Source organism: Triticum aestivum, chromosome 7D (assembly GCF_018294505.1).
Source record: "Triticum aestivum cultivar Chinese Spring chromosome 7D, IWGSC CS RefSeq v2.1, whole genome shotgun sequence".
Taxonomy (NCBI): Eukaryota; Viridiplantae; Streptophyta; class Magnoliopsida; order Poales; family Poaceae; genus Triticum; species Triticum aestivum.
In genome coordinates, this window is record NC_057814.1 from 340,091,027 (window position 1) to 340,108,451 (window position 17,425).

The following is a 17,425-nucleotide window of genomic DNA, read 5'->3' on the forward strand; positions in this document are numbered from 1 at the left end:
CCTCCCAAGGAACACTAGGTACAGGCAAAGGCATATATAAACCATGAGGATTGAGTCGTGATGAGGACATCAATACCATTGTTACACCCACAGCCCCTGGCCCGTGGCTGCGCGCAGGCAGGCGCCGGATGTCCGGGCTGGGGGGCGGACGTCCGGGGCTTCGCGAGGCGCCGGATGTCCGGGCTGAAGTGGCCAAACTTCGGGTGCGTTCTGTCGTCAATGCCGGATTTCCGGGGGAAGGGCCGGATGTCCGGGCTTTGGCGAGGCGCCGGATGTCCGGCCGCTGATGCTGTTGGCCGTCTGTTGGTGCAGCTCCTTGGCGGCTGCACAGGCGCCGGATGTCCGGCCCTTGGCCCGGATGTCCGGCCGCTGTAGCTTCAACAGCTCCGTCTTCTTCCGTCGTCGCTTCCAGGCTTCCCTTGCGGATGGTGTAGTTGTACCTTGGCGCTTGCACTCCTCCTCGTCTTCCGTAGTGTTCCGACAATACCTATGCATGCACACGAGTGGAGTGTCAAGTAGTATACCATCCTCGAAGGGGTCAAGTGAGCACGTGTAAAGGAGATGATTCGCCTTTGCGTATGTGAAGTAGATGTCGCACGTGTCACTCGCCGAATGGACTCTTGACATGGTGATGTCCACAGGATGCTCCGCATCAGGTCTTCTCCGTGAGGAGGTCTTGAATCCAAGGTGGATCATCTCCGTAGAGGGGCCGCGATCTCTCTCGTGGAGTAGATCCGATATGGATGAGCAAAGCTCCATCTCTAAATGAGCTAATCCTTTGCTAACCCTAGAAAGAGGAAGGGGATGGAGTATATATAGTCTAGGGGGGCGAAGAGGTACATGGGCCTCGGCCCTTTACTGTGCGCAGTGATGAGGACATTACTACCTTGGATACGACCAAAAATATTGCATACATGCATATTTGTCAGGTGATTTCTAGTGCAAACTATTCAATAATCTATTTATGTTATCCAGAACAAAAATACTTCACACACTTTTATGTTTTGTCTAATTGCAGGTGTATGGGACATTTGTACAATCCACATATGAAGATAGGGGAAAAGGAGAAGTTTAGGTTCTGTTCAAAAAGACCTCTCACGTCACTTTTGGGCCAAGAGAAGATAGAGTCCAAGTCTCCCACGTTCTGGATTCAGATTCGGACTGCACAGACATACCTGACTCAAAACGCCAACAACTTTTTCATACGGACTCCGAATTGGGTGATTCTTTTTTTTGGAAAGTAGAATTCGTCCTCTTTCCAACACAACTGGATTCACCTTTAAATTCGTCCGGAGCGTTGAGATATGGACGAAACAATCTGACGCTGCAGCAGAACCCGAGTCAAACAAGTCCAAAGGTGTTGCATCACCTCCACTTGGGCCCATGAGCCTTGTACAACCTAGGGTTTGTTTTAGGCTGCCTTGGGACGTCCTCCCACCTCCTTGGCCGCCATCCCTTGCTCCTATATAAGTAGATCCATCTAGTAGCTTTTTCCTTGGGATTTGTTTAGTTAAAAGTTAGCCATTGCAACTTCGTGTACTTCGTTTGTTTCCAACGACCAGACCAAGACCACTTTCGGATCCCCACCTTTATCAATACTTCATCTATATTCGCAATATTCAGGTTGCATTATCATATTCTTGCTTGTTATTCAATTGCGTGCAGGAATAGACCTTCGTGGTCAGGTTGATCGTGCTCCGGCGTGGTCAATAACCTCTCGGAGTTGGTTTAGCGATTGCTAAGGCGCAACGTCGTGCACGTTTGTAGTCAGATCGTCAAAGTCGTCTCCACCAAATCGATAGTTATCATCTCATCGAAAGATCAGGACACCCTCGCCTCTATCCAGTGGTATCAGTTTTCAGGTTGCTCGGTGAGAATTTCCAGTTTCCCCTAGATTAGATTTATTTTCTTACCTATTGTCCAAGAAAAAGCCACAAAAAAGTTAGATATATTCATTGTTTGCACTATTGAATTATCGGTTGCATCGTCGTGTCGAGTTGCTGGTCTTAGGGTCTAGTTCGTTTAGAGTTTCGAGTTCTGTTCACATTAGTCACGTCGCCGCTGCATCGTTATCCCTTCTGCTGTCCACCACACCATCCATCAATTTCCACCACGTGCTACCCATAGTTCATTGTCACAATCATAGTTGAGGTCGTTCACATCTTCGCTTGATCCAATCTGCATCTTATCTGGTTTGTCTTGGAAAGAGGGAGAGAAAAAAGACAGAGAAAAAAAAGAGAGAAAAAATAAGAAAAAGAAGTCAGAGAAAAAAAAGAGAAAGAAAAAGAAAAAAACAGTGTGAGGAAAAATAGAGAGAAGAAAAAAAAACAAAATTCGGATCTATCTAGACTCAATCTTGTAGTTGAATTCGGATTGGAATCTGTTTTGTGCACTGTTCAGTAAATCAGGCATAACTTCCTCACACGAAGTCTGTTTTGGCTCCACGAGTACTCAAATGAAAACTAGCGACGAGCCGCATCTAAATAGTTACAGAGGCTTGTTCACTATTTGGCACCTCAAAATCGGCTTCTAAATAGGTCTTTTTGCCCTCCAAAGTTCGCGACATAGCTTATTCCAGTTTTTCAAGCCAGTTTCAGAATTTTTTGACTCCTCATATCAACTCGGAATTGAGTGATTCTTTTTGCGTTTGAAAGTTTGAGTTAGTAGCATTGTTTGTTGTATATCCTGCTTGGCAGTTGTCTTTCATCATTATCTTTACTGCCGTTGTGATCTTCACTTATATCTTGCTGTCCAGAGCTACTTAGTATCCTTCATTGATGCTAGTTGTGCTACGTCGTGACCTCATTAGTGTTCTAGGCTCGCGTCTCTAGTCCGGTCTAGCCTAGGACCAGCACAGTACCGTTGTTGAGCGTTTATTCAACATTGCATCTCTGAATTGATTATTGCTAATATTTTGCTACCATATATAGCCAACCCAGCTCCACATATTTCTGCACCGTGTATACGTACGTTCCCCTGGCAATCGCTTTACACAACCTTCAGAGTTATTTGACACCGCCGGTTGCCTGTCACCACCTGCTGCTTGGTAAGAACTTGTAAGATATTGATATTTGCTTTACTGTGAGCGCTTTACCACCACATCCTAGTAGTTCATAGGAACATTATTTTTGAATTTTGTTTCTTGTTTCTACTAATCATGACAGGATCTAGAGTCAATTCATGGGGTTTGTCGATTGTGGGAGACGTGCTATCACCTATGCAAATACCACAACCGTCACGAGAGGTGCACAACCATCCAAATGCACATGATCAGGTTAATGTTTCTATACCACCATTTGATGGCCGTTTTAGACCTGCTTTATATATTGAATGGGAGTTTGACATAAATAATATATTTGCTTCCAATAATTTTGATCTACGTAAAAAAGTTAAGGTTGCGGTTGGTTCTTTCACTGGTTATGCTGTAGTTTGGTGGAGTGAATATTTTCGGTTACACCCTAATGATATACCTACTACTTGGGATGATTTGAAACTTGCCATGCGACATACATTCGTTCCCGCTTATTATACTCGTGACATGATTACAAAGTTGCAACATTTAAAACAAGGTAGTGACACCGTAACAAAATATTATGATACTTTACAAACTACCTTGCTGCATTCCTCTTTAGAAGAAAGTGAAGAAGATTTTATGGATAGATTTTGGGGAGGATTAAATCATGACATGACATTCAGGAGATACTAATTCATGAAGAGTGTTATCCTATGGACCATTTGTTTCATCTTGCTTGCAAAGCTGAACAGGAAATAAAACGACGTGTTGCCCACAAAGAGAACAAGCGCGAGATGCACATTCCAAGAGTTGATACGGTTGTCCCTTCAACTACTAGGCATGCTATGACAACCACATCCGTTGTTGTGAGGACTACATCACCTCCACCATGTGACACATCATCGCCGAGAGTGCCTACATCATCTGAGTTGATCATAAGAGGTAATGACAAAGGTACTACTCTTTCACCTCCACATGAGTATGATGAATGTCTTGTCAATTTAAGTGCACCATGCGGTGAGCTACCCACTACTTTGATCACACCAGCTACTTTAGAAGACTACGTTGATGATTTGACTTTGCCATGTGATCAAACAATTTTGAGTGAACCCATTGAATTAAATATCGATGCAAAAGAATCAAGTGAATCAGGGAATCAATCAGATTTGAATCAAATATGTTTGAAAATAATTGTGCCAATGTTTAATCATTTTGATATGACCTCTAATCTAGTGATGGTTCATCAATGTTGGGATGGTTTAATGATAAGCATTCTCAATCTTTTGATATGAATAAGAGTTTCACTTATATGTGCAAACTGAGTTGCAATATTTTCATGCCTTTGACTTCTTGTGAAAATATATTGGCTTTGCATTTCACGACTTTTGAAGGGTGCTCTTGTATAACTGTGTCACATGTGCACCAAATGAGATCAGTAAAAATGGATGACATATACATATACAACGTGTACACCTTGTCTCTTTTGTTAGCCAGATTTCAGATTAAGCAACGCCGATGACGGCTTTATTTTCAAGAAGGGGAGGATGATGAGGACATATGATGAGGACATCAATACCATTGTTACACCCACAACCCCTGCTGCTATACATACTGGACCAATTACTAGAGCTCGCGCACGCCAATTAAATTACCAGGTACTTTCGTTTCTTGGTAATGATTCTAATGTTCATGAGAATATGATGCTGCCTCAATTGGATACATTTGTTTTGCTTACAAATGAAGGGCCTAGCTTTGAGAAGGATGAACATTGGAGCAAGAACAAGCATGGAGATGATGGCATGCGCATGGGGAACAAGAACGGAGTTACAAGTGATGATTTCAGGACGTTGAAGCCACCATAATGCGTGCATGAAGCCTTTGACGAAATATACAAGATGCTACTTCATAACTTTCGTCCAGAGGCTATTCTAGGTGCTGCGTCACCTTATTATTGGGCCAGGCCCATGTAATTTCGAAATACTTGAGTATAGGTTGTTTTTAGAGTCCGTATGTGTGGGGAAACAAGAGATAGGGTTGGTTTCGGACCCCTTCCCCAAGGGCCACGAAATTCCCCCCTCTTCCTCCATATATACAGCCCTTGGGGCGTCGTTTAGACTTTGGGTTTTGTTTAGATTAAAAGTTCGCCATAGCTGCAACTTCGCGTACTTCGTTTGTGTTCAACGACCAGACAAAGGCGTCACAGAACCCCACCTTGATCAATAAAGCTTTCATCTTATATTCGCAATATCCAGATTGCAATCTCAGTTTCTTGCTTGTTCTTCGTTTGCTCGCAGGAAACAGACTCTCGTGGTCAGGTTGATCGTGCTCCGGCGTGGTCAATAACCTCTCGGAGTTGGTTTAGCGATTGCTAAGGCGCGACGTCATCGCACGTTCGTAGTCGGATCGTCAAAGTCGACTTCCACCAAAGCGATATCCATCATCTCATCGAAAGACGGGACACCTTTAACTCTATCAAGTGGTATCAGATTTCCAGGTTGCTCGGTGAGATTTTACAGTTTTTCGTAGTTTAGATCGAGTTTGTTCTTCATACCTATAGTCCACGAAAAAGCCAAAAAAATTTTTAGGGTTAGTTCATCCTATCTGAACCAATCTGAGCCTTTGCATAATCTTTTCTGTGTTTGCTTTGTTGAATTTGCGGTTGCATCGTCGTGTCAAGTTGCTGGTCTTAGCGTCTAGTCCTTTAGAGTTTCGAGTTCTGTTCACAGGTTGTCACGTCGCCGCTGCCATATATCACCACCGCATCATCATCATCGCTGCTGCCATACACCACCACCGCACCAACTTCATCGCCGCTGCCATATACCACCACCACATATTCACCGCCAATCCGAGTCCATACACGCCACCACATATCCGCCGCCATCACGCCAATCCGAGTACACCTGCAACATATATCCGCCACCAGTCCGAGTTCCACCAGATTCATCTCCGCCACCAGTCCGAGTTCCACCAGATTCATCTCCGCCACCAGTCCGAGTTCCACCAGATTCATCTCCGCCACCAGTCCTAGTCCAAGTCCAGTATTTTGTTACTCTGTTTTGGATTTCCAGATCACGCCATACTCCGAGTCGTGACAGAGAAGGACTCCCAAACTTTTGTGTTACCCGCAGTAGAAAAATAGTTCCAGTTTCAAAAAAAGAGGAATTCTGGCTAGGCAGTTTTTAGACCATTTGTAGACTTTTTCGAAAAAAATTTGTCGCGGAGCAAAAAAACAAAAAAAGGAAAAAAAAGTGCAAAAAAAATTCAGAGTGTGCTCCTCCCTTGTTTACGTGCAGCGCCGTGATTTTGTTAGTGTTCTAGGCTCGCGGTCTCTAGCACGGTCTAGCCTAGGACCAGCACAGTACCGTCGTTGAGCGTTTATTCAACTTTGCATATCTGAATTGATTATTGATGACCCTTTTTGCTACCATATTATAAGCCTTCCCAGCTCCACATACATCTACGTCGTGCGTTTGACTCTCCCTGGTAATCGCTCTATCCAAGCTTTGAGAGTTTTGACTACAACGGTTGCCGATCACCACCTGCTGCTGGGTAAGAACTGGTAAGAATTTGAGATTCGCTTGAAGGATTTGTGACACACCACCATCACCACCACTTCCTAGTAGTCTGCAGGATCATATTCTTTTGTGTTTCTATTGCTGCTAACTATGGCAGGATCACAAGCCGATGAGACTGATTGGGAGAACATGACGAACAAGGGGTTGCATGATAAATTTCAGCAAATGATGAGTGGCCAGGTGGGAGATGTGCTAAACAGATTTGAAGAGGCTATGGAGAAGATAGATGCCGTGGAGAAGTCGTTTGAGACAAAGCTGGATAACAGGTTCAATGAATTGCTCAAGCGTCTTCCCCAACCACCACCGGCTGCACCTGTTGCACCTCTACAACAACAACAACCACATCTCCAACGCCACCTTCCAAATCAAGTGGGACGAGCACAACGCGTTCCAATTGAGACTGGTCAAAATTCGGGTGCTGGTCCACCCACTGTTGATGCTTCTTTGGCTCCTGCTACTGCGGCGGCTGAGGAGGATGACGATTATGCGGGCGATTATGAGGATGAGGTTGATCAAAATCAGAACTACGTGCAGCCACCAGCACCACCTCCAGCAGGTCGACCTCAGGTATATATTCGCAACGGTAGGCCTGCACCACCACCTCAGGTACGAGATCATGACCATGTTCCTAAACTGAAATTGAATATTCCACCGTTTGAGGGTAGATACATTCCTGATGTATATCTTACTTGGGAGTTAGAAACTGAACAACGTTTTACATGTTTACAATATCCCGAGGAGAGACGGATTGCTGCTGCTGTTTGTGCTTTCACTAGTTTTGCATGTGTATGGTGGTCTGAACATTGTAGATTATATCCTATTCCAGCTACTTGGGCTGCTTTGAAATCTGTTATGCGTACTCGTTGGGTTCCACATATTATCAACGTGAATTGCTTCAAAAACTTCAGCGTTTACGACAAGGGAAAAATTCTGTAGAAGAATATTATCAGGAATTACAAACTGGCATGATTAGATGTGGTATTGTTGAGGAGAATGAAGCTATGCTTGCATGTTTTATGGGTGGTTTAAATAGAGAGATTTAGACCATTCTAGAGTACAAGGAGTATACTAATATCACTCGTTTATTCCATCTTGCTTGTAAAGCTGAACGTGAAGTGCAGGATCGACAAGCATTGGCGTGAACAAAATTTTCTGCAGGTCGACCTTCATCATGGACACCGCGTGCATCTTCTACTTCCACTGCACCAGCACCTCCATCAGGTTCCACCTCCAGCCGTGATACAAGAAAGCAGGCACAACCACCACTATCTGCCAAGAGCGCACCTGCCGGGCCTGCACAGAGCTCTTCTTCTTCCATGGCATCAACAGGGCACACAAGTGATATTATTTGTCGTCGTTGTAAGGGAAGAGGACATTATGCGCGAGAATGCAAATCTCAGCGTGTAATGATTGCTACTGAGGATGGTGGGTATGAGTCCGCTAGTGACTATGATGAGGAGACTTTGGCTCTTATTACACGTGAAGAACATGGTGGAGATGATTCTGAAAATGAGACGCAATACATGGCTCCTGAAGACGCTGACAGGTATGAATGTTTAGTTGCTCAACGTGTTTTGAGTGTGCAGGTCACACAAGCAGAGCAAAATCAGAGGCATAATTTGTTCCATACAAAGGGAGTTGTGAAGGAACGTTCTGTTCGCGCCATCATAGATGGAGGGAGCTGTAACAACTTGGCTAGCATGGAGATGGTGGAGAAACTATCTCTCACCACAAGACCACATCCACATCCTTACTACATCCAATGGTTCAACAACAGCGGCAAGGTTAAGGTAACACGTACTGTTCGTGTGCATTTTAGTATCTCTACATATGCTGATTATGTTGATTGTGATGTGGTACCCATGCAAGCATGTTCCTTATTACTTGGTAGACCATGGCAATTTGATAAAAATTCTGTACACCATGGTACAAACAATCAGTACTCTTGTTCATAAGGATAAAAATATTACTTTGCTTCCTATGACTCCTGATTCCATTTTGAAAGATGACATTAATAGAGCTAATAAAGCAAAACAGGAGAAAAATAAGAGTGAAAATCAGATTGTGGCAAAAGAATTTGAGCAACAAATGAAACCTAATAATAAACCATCTAGTGTTGTTTCTGAAACTAAATTGAAAAGTGCATGTTTACTTGCCACAAAATCTGATATTGATGAGCTAGATTTCAACAAATCTGTTTGCTATGCTTTTGTGTGCAAAGAGGCATTATTTTCATTCGAGGACGTGCCTTCCTCTTTGCCCCCTGCTGTCACTAACATTTTGCAAGAGTTCGCTGACGTCTTTCCACAAGACGTGCCACCGGGATTACCACCTATTCGAGGGATTGAGCATCAAATTGACTTAATTCCCGGTGCATCGCTACCCAACCGTGCACCATACCGTACCAATCCAGAGGAGACGAAGGAGATTATGCGTCAAGTACAGGAGCTGCTCGACAAAGGTTATATACGCGAATCTCTTAGTCCTTGTGATGTTCCTATTATACTTGTGCCTAAAAAGGATGGTACATCGCGTATGTGTGTTGATTGTAGAGGCATTAATAACATTACTATTCGTTATCGTCATCCTATTCCTAGGCTAGATGATATGCTTGATGAATTGAGTGGCTCTACAATATTTTCCAAAGTTGATTTGCGTAGTGGATACCATCAAATTCGTATGAAACTGGGAGATGAATGGAAAACAGCATTTAAAACTAAGTTTGGTTTATATGAGTGGTTAGTCATGCCTTTTGGGTTAACTAATGCACCTAGTACTTTCATGAGACTAATGAACGAAGTTTTACGTGCTTTTATTGGACGATTTGTGGTAGTCTATTTTCATGATATACTGATTTATAGCAAATCTTTGGAAGAACATTTGGAACATTTACTGCTGTTTTTATTGCTCTACGTGATGCACGTTTGTTTGGTAACCTTGGGAAGTGCACCTTTTGCACCGACCGAGTATCTTTTCTTGGCTATGTTGTTACTCCACAGGGAATTGAAGTTGATAAAGCCAAGATTGAATCTATTGAGAGTTGGCCGCAGCCCAAAATGGTCACACAAGTGAGGAGTTTCCTTGGCCTCGCTGGTTTCTATAGGCGTTTTGTGAGAGATTTCAGCACCATTGCAGCACCTCTCAACGAGCTTACAAAGAAGGATGTGCCTTTTGTTTGGTGATGAGTACATGACTACCTTGGATACGACCAAAAATATTGCATACATGCATATTTGTCAGGTGATTTCTAGTGCAAACTATTCAATAATCTATTTATGTTATCCAGAACAAAAATACTTCACACACTTTTGTGTTTTGTCTAATTGCAGGTGTATGGGACATTTGTACAATCCACATATGAAGATAAGGCAAAAGGAGAAGTTTAGGTTCTGTTCAAAAAGTCCTCTCACGTCACTTTTGGGCCAAGAGAAGATAGAGTCCAAGTCTCTCACGTTCTGGATTCAGATTCGGACTGCACAGACATACCTGACTCAAAACGCCAACAACTTTTTCATACGGACTCCGAATTGGGTGATTCTTTTTTTGTTGGAAACTAGATTTCGTGCTCTTTCCAACCCAATTGGATTCACCTTTAAATTCGTCCGGAGCATTGAGTTATGGTCGAAACAATCTGACGTTGCACCAGAATCCGAGTCAAACTACAAGTCCAAAGGTGTTGCATCACCTCCACTTGGGCCCATGAGCCTTGTACGACCTAGGGTTGGTTTTAGGCTGCCTTGGGACGTCCTCCCACCTCCTTGGCCGCCACCCCTTGCTCCTATATAAGTAGATCCATCTAGTAGCTTTTTCCTTGGAATTTGTTTAGTTAAAAGTTAGCCATTGCAACTTCGTGTACTTCGTTTGTGTCCAACGACCAGACCAAGACCGCTTACGGATTCCCACCACTATCAATACTTCATATATATTCGCAATATTCAGATTGCATTATCATATTCTTGCTCGTTCTTCGATTGCTTGCAGGAATAGACCTTCGTGGTCAGGCTGATCGTGCTTCCGGCATCGTCAGTAACCTCAGGAGATTGGTTTAGCGATTGATAAGGCGCAACGTCGTGCACGTTTGTAGTCGGATCGTCAAAGTCGTCTCCACCAAATCGATAGTTATCATCTCATCGAAAGATCGGGACACCTTTGCCTCTATCAAGTGGTATCAGTTTTCAGGTTGCTCGGTGAGAATTTCCAGTTTCCCCTAGATTAGATTTATTTTCTTACCTATTGTCCAAGAAAAAGCCACAAAAAAGTTAGATCTATTCATCCTTTTGTCCAAGCCAGTCTGAGCCTTTGCAATTTTCTATTCATTGTTTGCATTATTGAATTATCGGTTGCATCGTCGTGTCGAGTTGCTGGTCTTAGGGTCTAGTTCGTTTAGAGTTTCGAGTTCTGTTCACATTAGTCACGTCGCCGCTGCATCGTTATCCCTTCTGCTGTCCACCACACCATCCATCAAATTCCACCATGTGCTACCCATAGTTCATTGTCACAATCATAGTTGAGGTCGTTCACATCTTCGCTTGATCCAATCTGCATCTTATCTAGTTTGTCTTGGAAAGAGGGAGAGAAAAAAAAGACAGAGAAAAAAAAGAGAAAAAAAAGAAAAAGAAGTCAGAAAAAAAGAGAAAGAAAAAAAGTGTGAGGAAAAAAAAGAGAGAAGAAAAAAAACAAAATTCGGATCTATCTAGACTCAATCTCGTAGTTGAATTCGGATTGGAATCTGTTTTGTGCACTGTTTAGTAAAACAGGCATACCTTCCTCATACGAAGTCCGTTTTGACTCCGCGAGTACTCAAATGAAAGCTAGCGACGAGCCGCATCTAAATAGTTGCAGAGACTAGTTCAATATTTGACACCTCAAAATCGTCTTCTAAATAGGTCTTTTTGCCCTCCGAAGTTCGCGGACACAGCTTATTCCAGTTTTTCAAGCCAGTTTCAGAATTCTTTCACTCCTCATATCAACTCGGAATTGAGTGATTCTTTTTGCATTGGAAAGCTTGAGTTAGTAGCATTCTTTGAAAAAAATTATCAGAAAATTGGCACAAACTTTTCAAGAGGAAAGTTGGAGAGAGTTGTTGTATATCCTGCTTGGCAGTTGTTTTTCATCATTATCTTTACTGCCGTTGTGATCTTCACTTATATCTTGCTGTCCAGAGCTACTTAGTATCCTTCATTGATGCTAGTTGTGCTACGCCGTGACCTCATTAGTGTTCTAGGCTCGCGTCTCTAGTCCGGTCTAGCCTAGGACCAGCACAGTACCGTCGTTGAGCGTTTATTCAACATTGCATCTCTGAATTGATTATTGCTAATATTTTGCTACCATATATAGCCAACCCAGCTCCACATATTTCTACACCGTGTATACGTACGTTCCCCTGGCAATCGCTTTACTCAATCTTTGGAGTTATTTGACACCGCTGGTTGCCTGTCACCACCTGCTGCTTGGTAAGAACTTGTAAGATATTGATATTTGCTTTACTGTGAGCGCTTTACCACCACATCCTAGTAGTTCATAGGAACATTATTCTTGAATTTTGTTTCTTGTTTCTACTAATCATGACAGGATCTAGAGTCAATTCATGGGGTTTGTCGATCGTGGGAGATGTGCCATCACCTATGCAAATACCACAACCGTCACGAGAGGTGCACAAACATCCAAATGCACATGATCAGGTTAATGTTTCTATACCACCATTTAATGGCCGTTTTAGACCTGCTTTATATATTGAATGGGAGTTTGACCTAAATAATATATTTGCTTCCAATAATTTTGATGTACGTAAAAAAGTTAAGGTTGCGGTTGGTTCTTTCACTGGTTATGCTGTAGTTTGGTGGAGTGAATATTGTCGGTTACACCCTAATGATATACCTACTACTTGGGATGATTTGAAACTTGCCATGCGACATACATTCGTTCCCGCTTATTATACTCGTGACATGATTACAAAGTTGCAACATTTAAAACAAGGTAGTGACACCGTAACGAAATATTATGATACTTTACAAACTACCTTGCTGCATTCCTCTTTAGAAGAAAGTGAAGAAGATTTTATGGATAGATTTTGGGGAGGATTAAATCGTGACATTCAGGAGATACTAATACATGAAGAGTGTTATCCTATGGACCATTTGTTTCATCTTGCTTGCAAAGCTGAACAGGAAATAAAACGACGTGTTGCGCACAAGGAGAACAAGCGCGAGATGCACATTCCAAGAGTTGATACGGTTGTCCCTTCAACTACTAAGCATACTATGACAACCACATCCGTTGTTGTGAGGACTACATCACCTCCACCATGTGACACATCATCACCGAGAGTGCCTACCTCATCTGAGTTGATCATAAGAGGTAATGACAAAGGTACTAATCTTCCACTTCCACATGAGTATGATGAATGTCTTGTCAATTTAAGTGCACCATGCGGTGAGCTACCCACTACTTTGATCACACCAGCTACCTTAGAGGACTATGTTGATGATTTGACTTTGCCATGTGATCAAACAATTTTGAGTGAGCCCATTGAATTAACTATCGATGCAAAAGAATCAAGTGAATCAGGGAATAAATCAGATTTGGATCAAATATGTTTGAAAATAATTGTGCCAATGTTTAATCATTTTGATATGACCTCTAATCTTGGTGATGGTTCATCAATGTTGGGATGGTTTAATGATGAATATTGTCCATCTTTTCATATGAATAAGAGCTTCACTTATATGTGCAAACTGAGTTGCAATACTTTCATGCCTTCTACTTCTTGTGATAATATTTTGGCTTTATATTTTATTAACTATGAAAGTTACTCATGTATACATGTGTCATATGTGCAAAATCCACGGGAAGTAAAAATGGATGACATATACATATACAACATGTACACCTTGTCTCTTTTGTTAGCCACATTTCAGATTAAGCAACGCCGAGGACGGCTTTGTTTTCAAGAAGGGGAGGATGATGAGGACATGACTACCTTGGATACGACCAAAAATATTGCATACATGCATATTTGTCAGGTGATTTCTAGTGCAAACTATTCAATAATCTATTTATGTTATCCAGAACAAAAATACTTCACACACTTTTGTGTTTTGTCTAATTGCAGGTGTATGGGACATTTGTACAATCCACATATGAAGATAAGGCAAAAGGAGAAGTTTAGGTTCTGTTCAAAAAGTCCTCTCACGTCACTTTTGGGCCAAGAGAAGATAGAGTCCAAGTCTCTCACGTTCTGGATTCAGATTCGGACTGCACAGACATACCTGACTCAAAACGCCAACAACTTTTTCATACGGACTCCGAATTGGGTGATTCTTTTTTTGTTGGAAACTAGATTTCGTGCTCTTTCCAACCCAATTGGATTCACCTTTAAATTCGTCCGGAGCATTGAGTTATGGTCGAAACAATCTGACGTTGCACCAGAATCCGAGTCAAACTACAAGTCCAAAGGTGTTGCATCACCTCCACTTGGGCCCATGAGCCTTGTACGACCTAGGGTTGGTTTTAGGCTGCCTTGGGACGTCCTCCCACCTCCTTGGCCGCCACCCCTTGCTCCTATATAAGTAGATCCATCTAGTAGCTTTTTCCTTGGAATTTGTTTAGTTAAAAGTTAGCCATTGCAACTTCGTGTACTTCGTTTGTGTCCAACGACCAGACCAAGACCGCTTACGGATTCCCACCACTATCAATACTTCATATATATTCGCAATATTCAGATTGCATTATCATATTCTTGCTCGGTCTTCGATTGCTTGCAGGAATAGACCTTCGTGGTCAGGCTGATCGTGCTTCCGGCATCGTCAGTAACCTCAGGAGATTGGTTTAGCGATTGATAAGGCGCAACGTCGTGCACGTTTGTAGTCGGATCGTCAAAGTCGTCTCCACCAAATCGATAGTTATTATCTCATCGAAAGATCGGGACACCTTTGCCTCTATCATTTGGGGTACCGCACAGGAAGAAGCCTTCACGGTATTGAAAGATAAGTTGACACATGCTCCTTTACTCCAACTTCCTGATTTTAATAAGACTTTTGAGCTTGAATGTGATGCTAGTGGAATTGGATTAGGAGGTGTGTTATTACAAGATGGTAAACCTGTTGCATACTTTTCTGAAAAATTAGTGGGCCTAGTCTGAATTATTCTACTTATGATAAAGAACTATATGCTCTTGTTCGGACTTTAGAAACATGGCAACATTATTTATGGCCCAAAGAATTTGTTATACATTCTGATCATGAATCTTTGAAACATATTAAAAGTCAAGCTAAACTGAATCGTAGACATGCTAAATGGGTTGAATTCATTAAAACTTTCCCTTATGTCATTAAACACAAGAAGGGTAAAGAAAATGTTATTGCTGATGCATTGTCTCGTCGCTATACTATGCTGTCACAACTTGACTTCAAAATATTTGGTTTGGAGACCATCAAAGATCAATATGTGCATGATGCTGATTTTAAAGATGTTTGCAGAATTGTAAAGAAGGAAGAACCTGGAACAAGTTTGTCGTTAATGATGGATTTGTGTTCCGTGCTAACAAGCTATGCATTCCAGCTAGCTCTCTTTGTCTTTTGTTGTTGCAGGAGGCGCATGGAGGAGGATTAATGGGACACTTTGGCATGAAGAAGACGGAAGACGTACTTGCTACACATTTCTTTTGGCCAAAGATGAGACGGGATGTTGAGCGTTTTGTTGCTCGCTGCACTACATGTCAAAAAGCTAAGTCACGACTCAATCCTCATGGTTTATATATGCCTTTGCCTGTACCTAGTGTTCCTTGGGAGGATATATCTATGGACTTTGTTTTAGGTTTACCTCGAACAAAGAAGGGGAGGGATAGCATATTTGTTGTCGTGGATAGATTCTCAAAAATGGCACACTTTATACCATGTCATAAAAGCGATGATGCTGTTAATGCTGCTGATTTATTCTTCCGTGAAATTATTCGTTTGCATGGTGTGCCAAATACTATTGTTTCAGATCGTGATACTAAATTTCTTAGCCACTTTTGGAGATGTTTATGGGCTAAGTTAGGGACTAAACTGCTTTTAGTACTACTTGTCACCCCCAAACTGATGGACAAACTGAAGTAGTCAATAGAACATTGTCTACTATGCTTAGGGCTGTTTTGAAGAATAATAAGAAAATGTGGGAAGAATGCTTGCCTCATATTGAGTTTGCTTATAATCGTTCATTGCATTCTACTACTAAGATGTGCCCTTTTGAAATTGTGTATGGTTTCCTACCTCGTACACCTATTGATTTGTTGCCTCTTCCATCTTCGGAGAAGGTTAATTTTGATGCTAAACAACGTGCTGAATTGATCTTAAAAATGCATGAGTTAACTAAGGAAAACATTGAGCGTATGAATGCTAAATATAAAGTTGCTGGAGATAAGGGTAGAAAACATGTTCTGTTTGCACCTGGAGATCTTGTTTGGTTACATTTGCGTAAGGATAGATTTCCTGATTTGCGCAAATCAAAGCTAATGCCACGTGCTGATGGTCCTTTTAACGTGTTAGAGAAAATAAATGAGAATGCATATAAACTTGAGCTGCGTGCAGATTTTGGGGTTAGTCCCACTTTTAACATTGCAGATTTGAAGCCTTATTTGGGTGAGGGAGATGAGCTTCCGTCGAGGACGACTTCATTTCAAGAAGGGGAGGATGATGAGGACATCAATACCATTGTTACACCCACAGCCCCTGCTGCTATACATACTGGACCAATTACTAGAGCTCGCGCACGCCAATTAAATTACCAGGTACTTTCGTTTCTTGGTAATGATTCTAATGTTCATGAGAATATGATGCTGCCTAAATTGGATACATTTGTTTTGCTTACAAATGAAGGGCCTAGCTTTGAGAAGGATGAACATTGGAGCAAGAACAAGCATGGAGATGATGGCATGCGCATGGGGAACAAGAACGGAGTTACAAGTGATGATTTCAGGACGTTGAAGCCACCATAATGCGTGCATGAAGCCTTGGACGAAATATACAAGATGCTACTTCATAACTTTCGTCCCGAGGCTATTCTAGGTGCTGCGTCAACTTATTATTGGGCCAGGCCCATGTAATTTTGAAATACTTGAGTATAGGTTGTTTTTAGAGTCCGTATGTGTGGGGAAACAACAGATAGGGTTGGTTTCGGACCCCTTCCCCAGGGGCCACGAAATTCCCCCCTCTTCCTCCATATATACAACCCTTAGGGCGTCGTTTAGACTTTGGGTTTTGTTTAGATTAAAAGTTCGCCATAGCTGCAACTTCGCGTACTTCGTTTGTGTTCAACGACCAGACAAAGGCGTCACAGAACCCCACCTTGATAAATAAAGCTTTCATCTTATATTCGCAATATCCAGATTGCAATCTCAGTTTCTTGCTTGTTCTTCGTTTGCTCGCAGGAAACAGACCCTCGTGGTCAGGTTGATCGTGCTCCGGCGTGGTCAATAACCTCTCGGAGTTGGTTTAGCGATTGCTAAGGCGCGACGTCATCGCACGTTCGTAGTCGGATCGTCAAAGTCGACTTCCACCAAAGCGATATCCATCATCTCATCGAAAGACGGGACACCTTTGCCTCTATCAACATGACTACCTTGGATACGACCAAAAATATTGTGATGTAGGGTGGAACCCTATATAGCCGATCTTTCACGAAAGGAGCGGATCCCAACTAAGAACACGAAGAACACGAGGGGAAACACGAGGGGAAGACACGAGAGAATCACTCAAACCAACAAGAACAATCACACATGTGCTAGATCCTCGAAACACAAAGAGATACATGATCCAAATCCAACAAGGGACGATACATAGGTAACCGGTTCTTC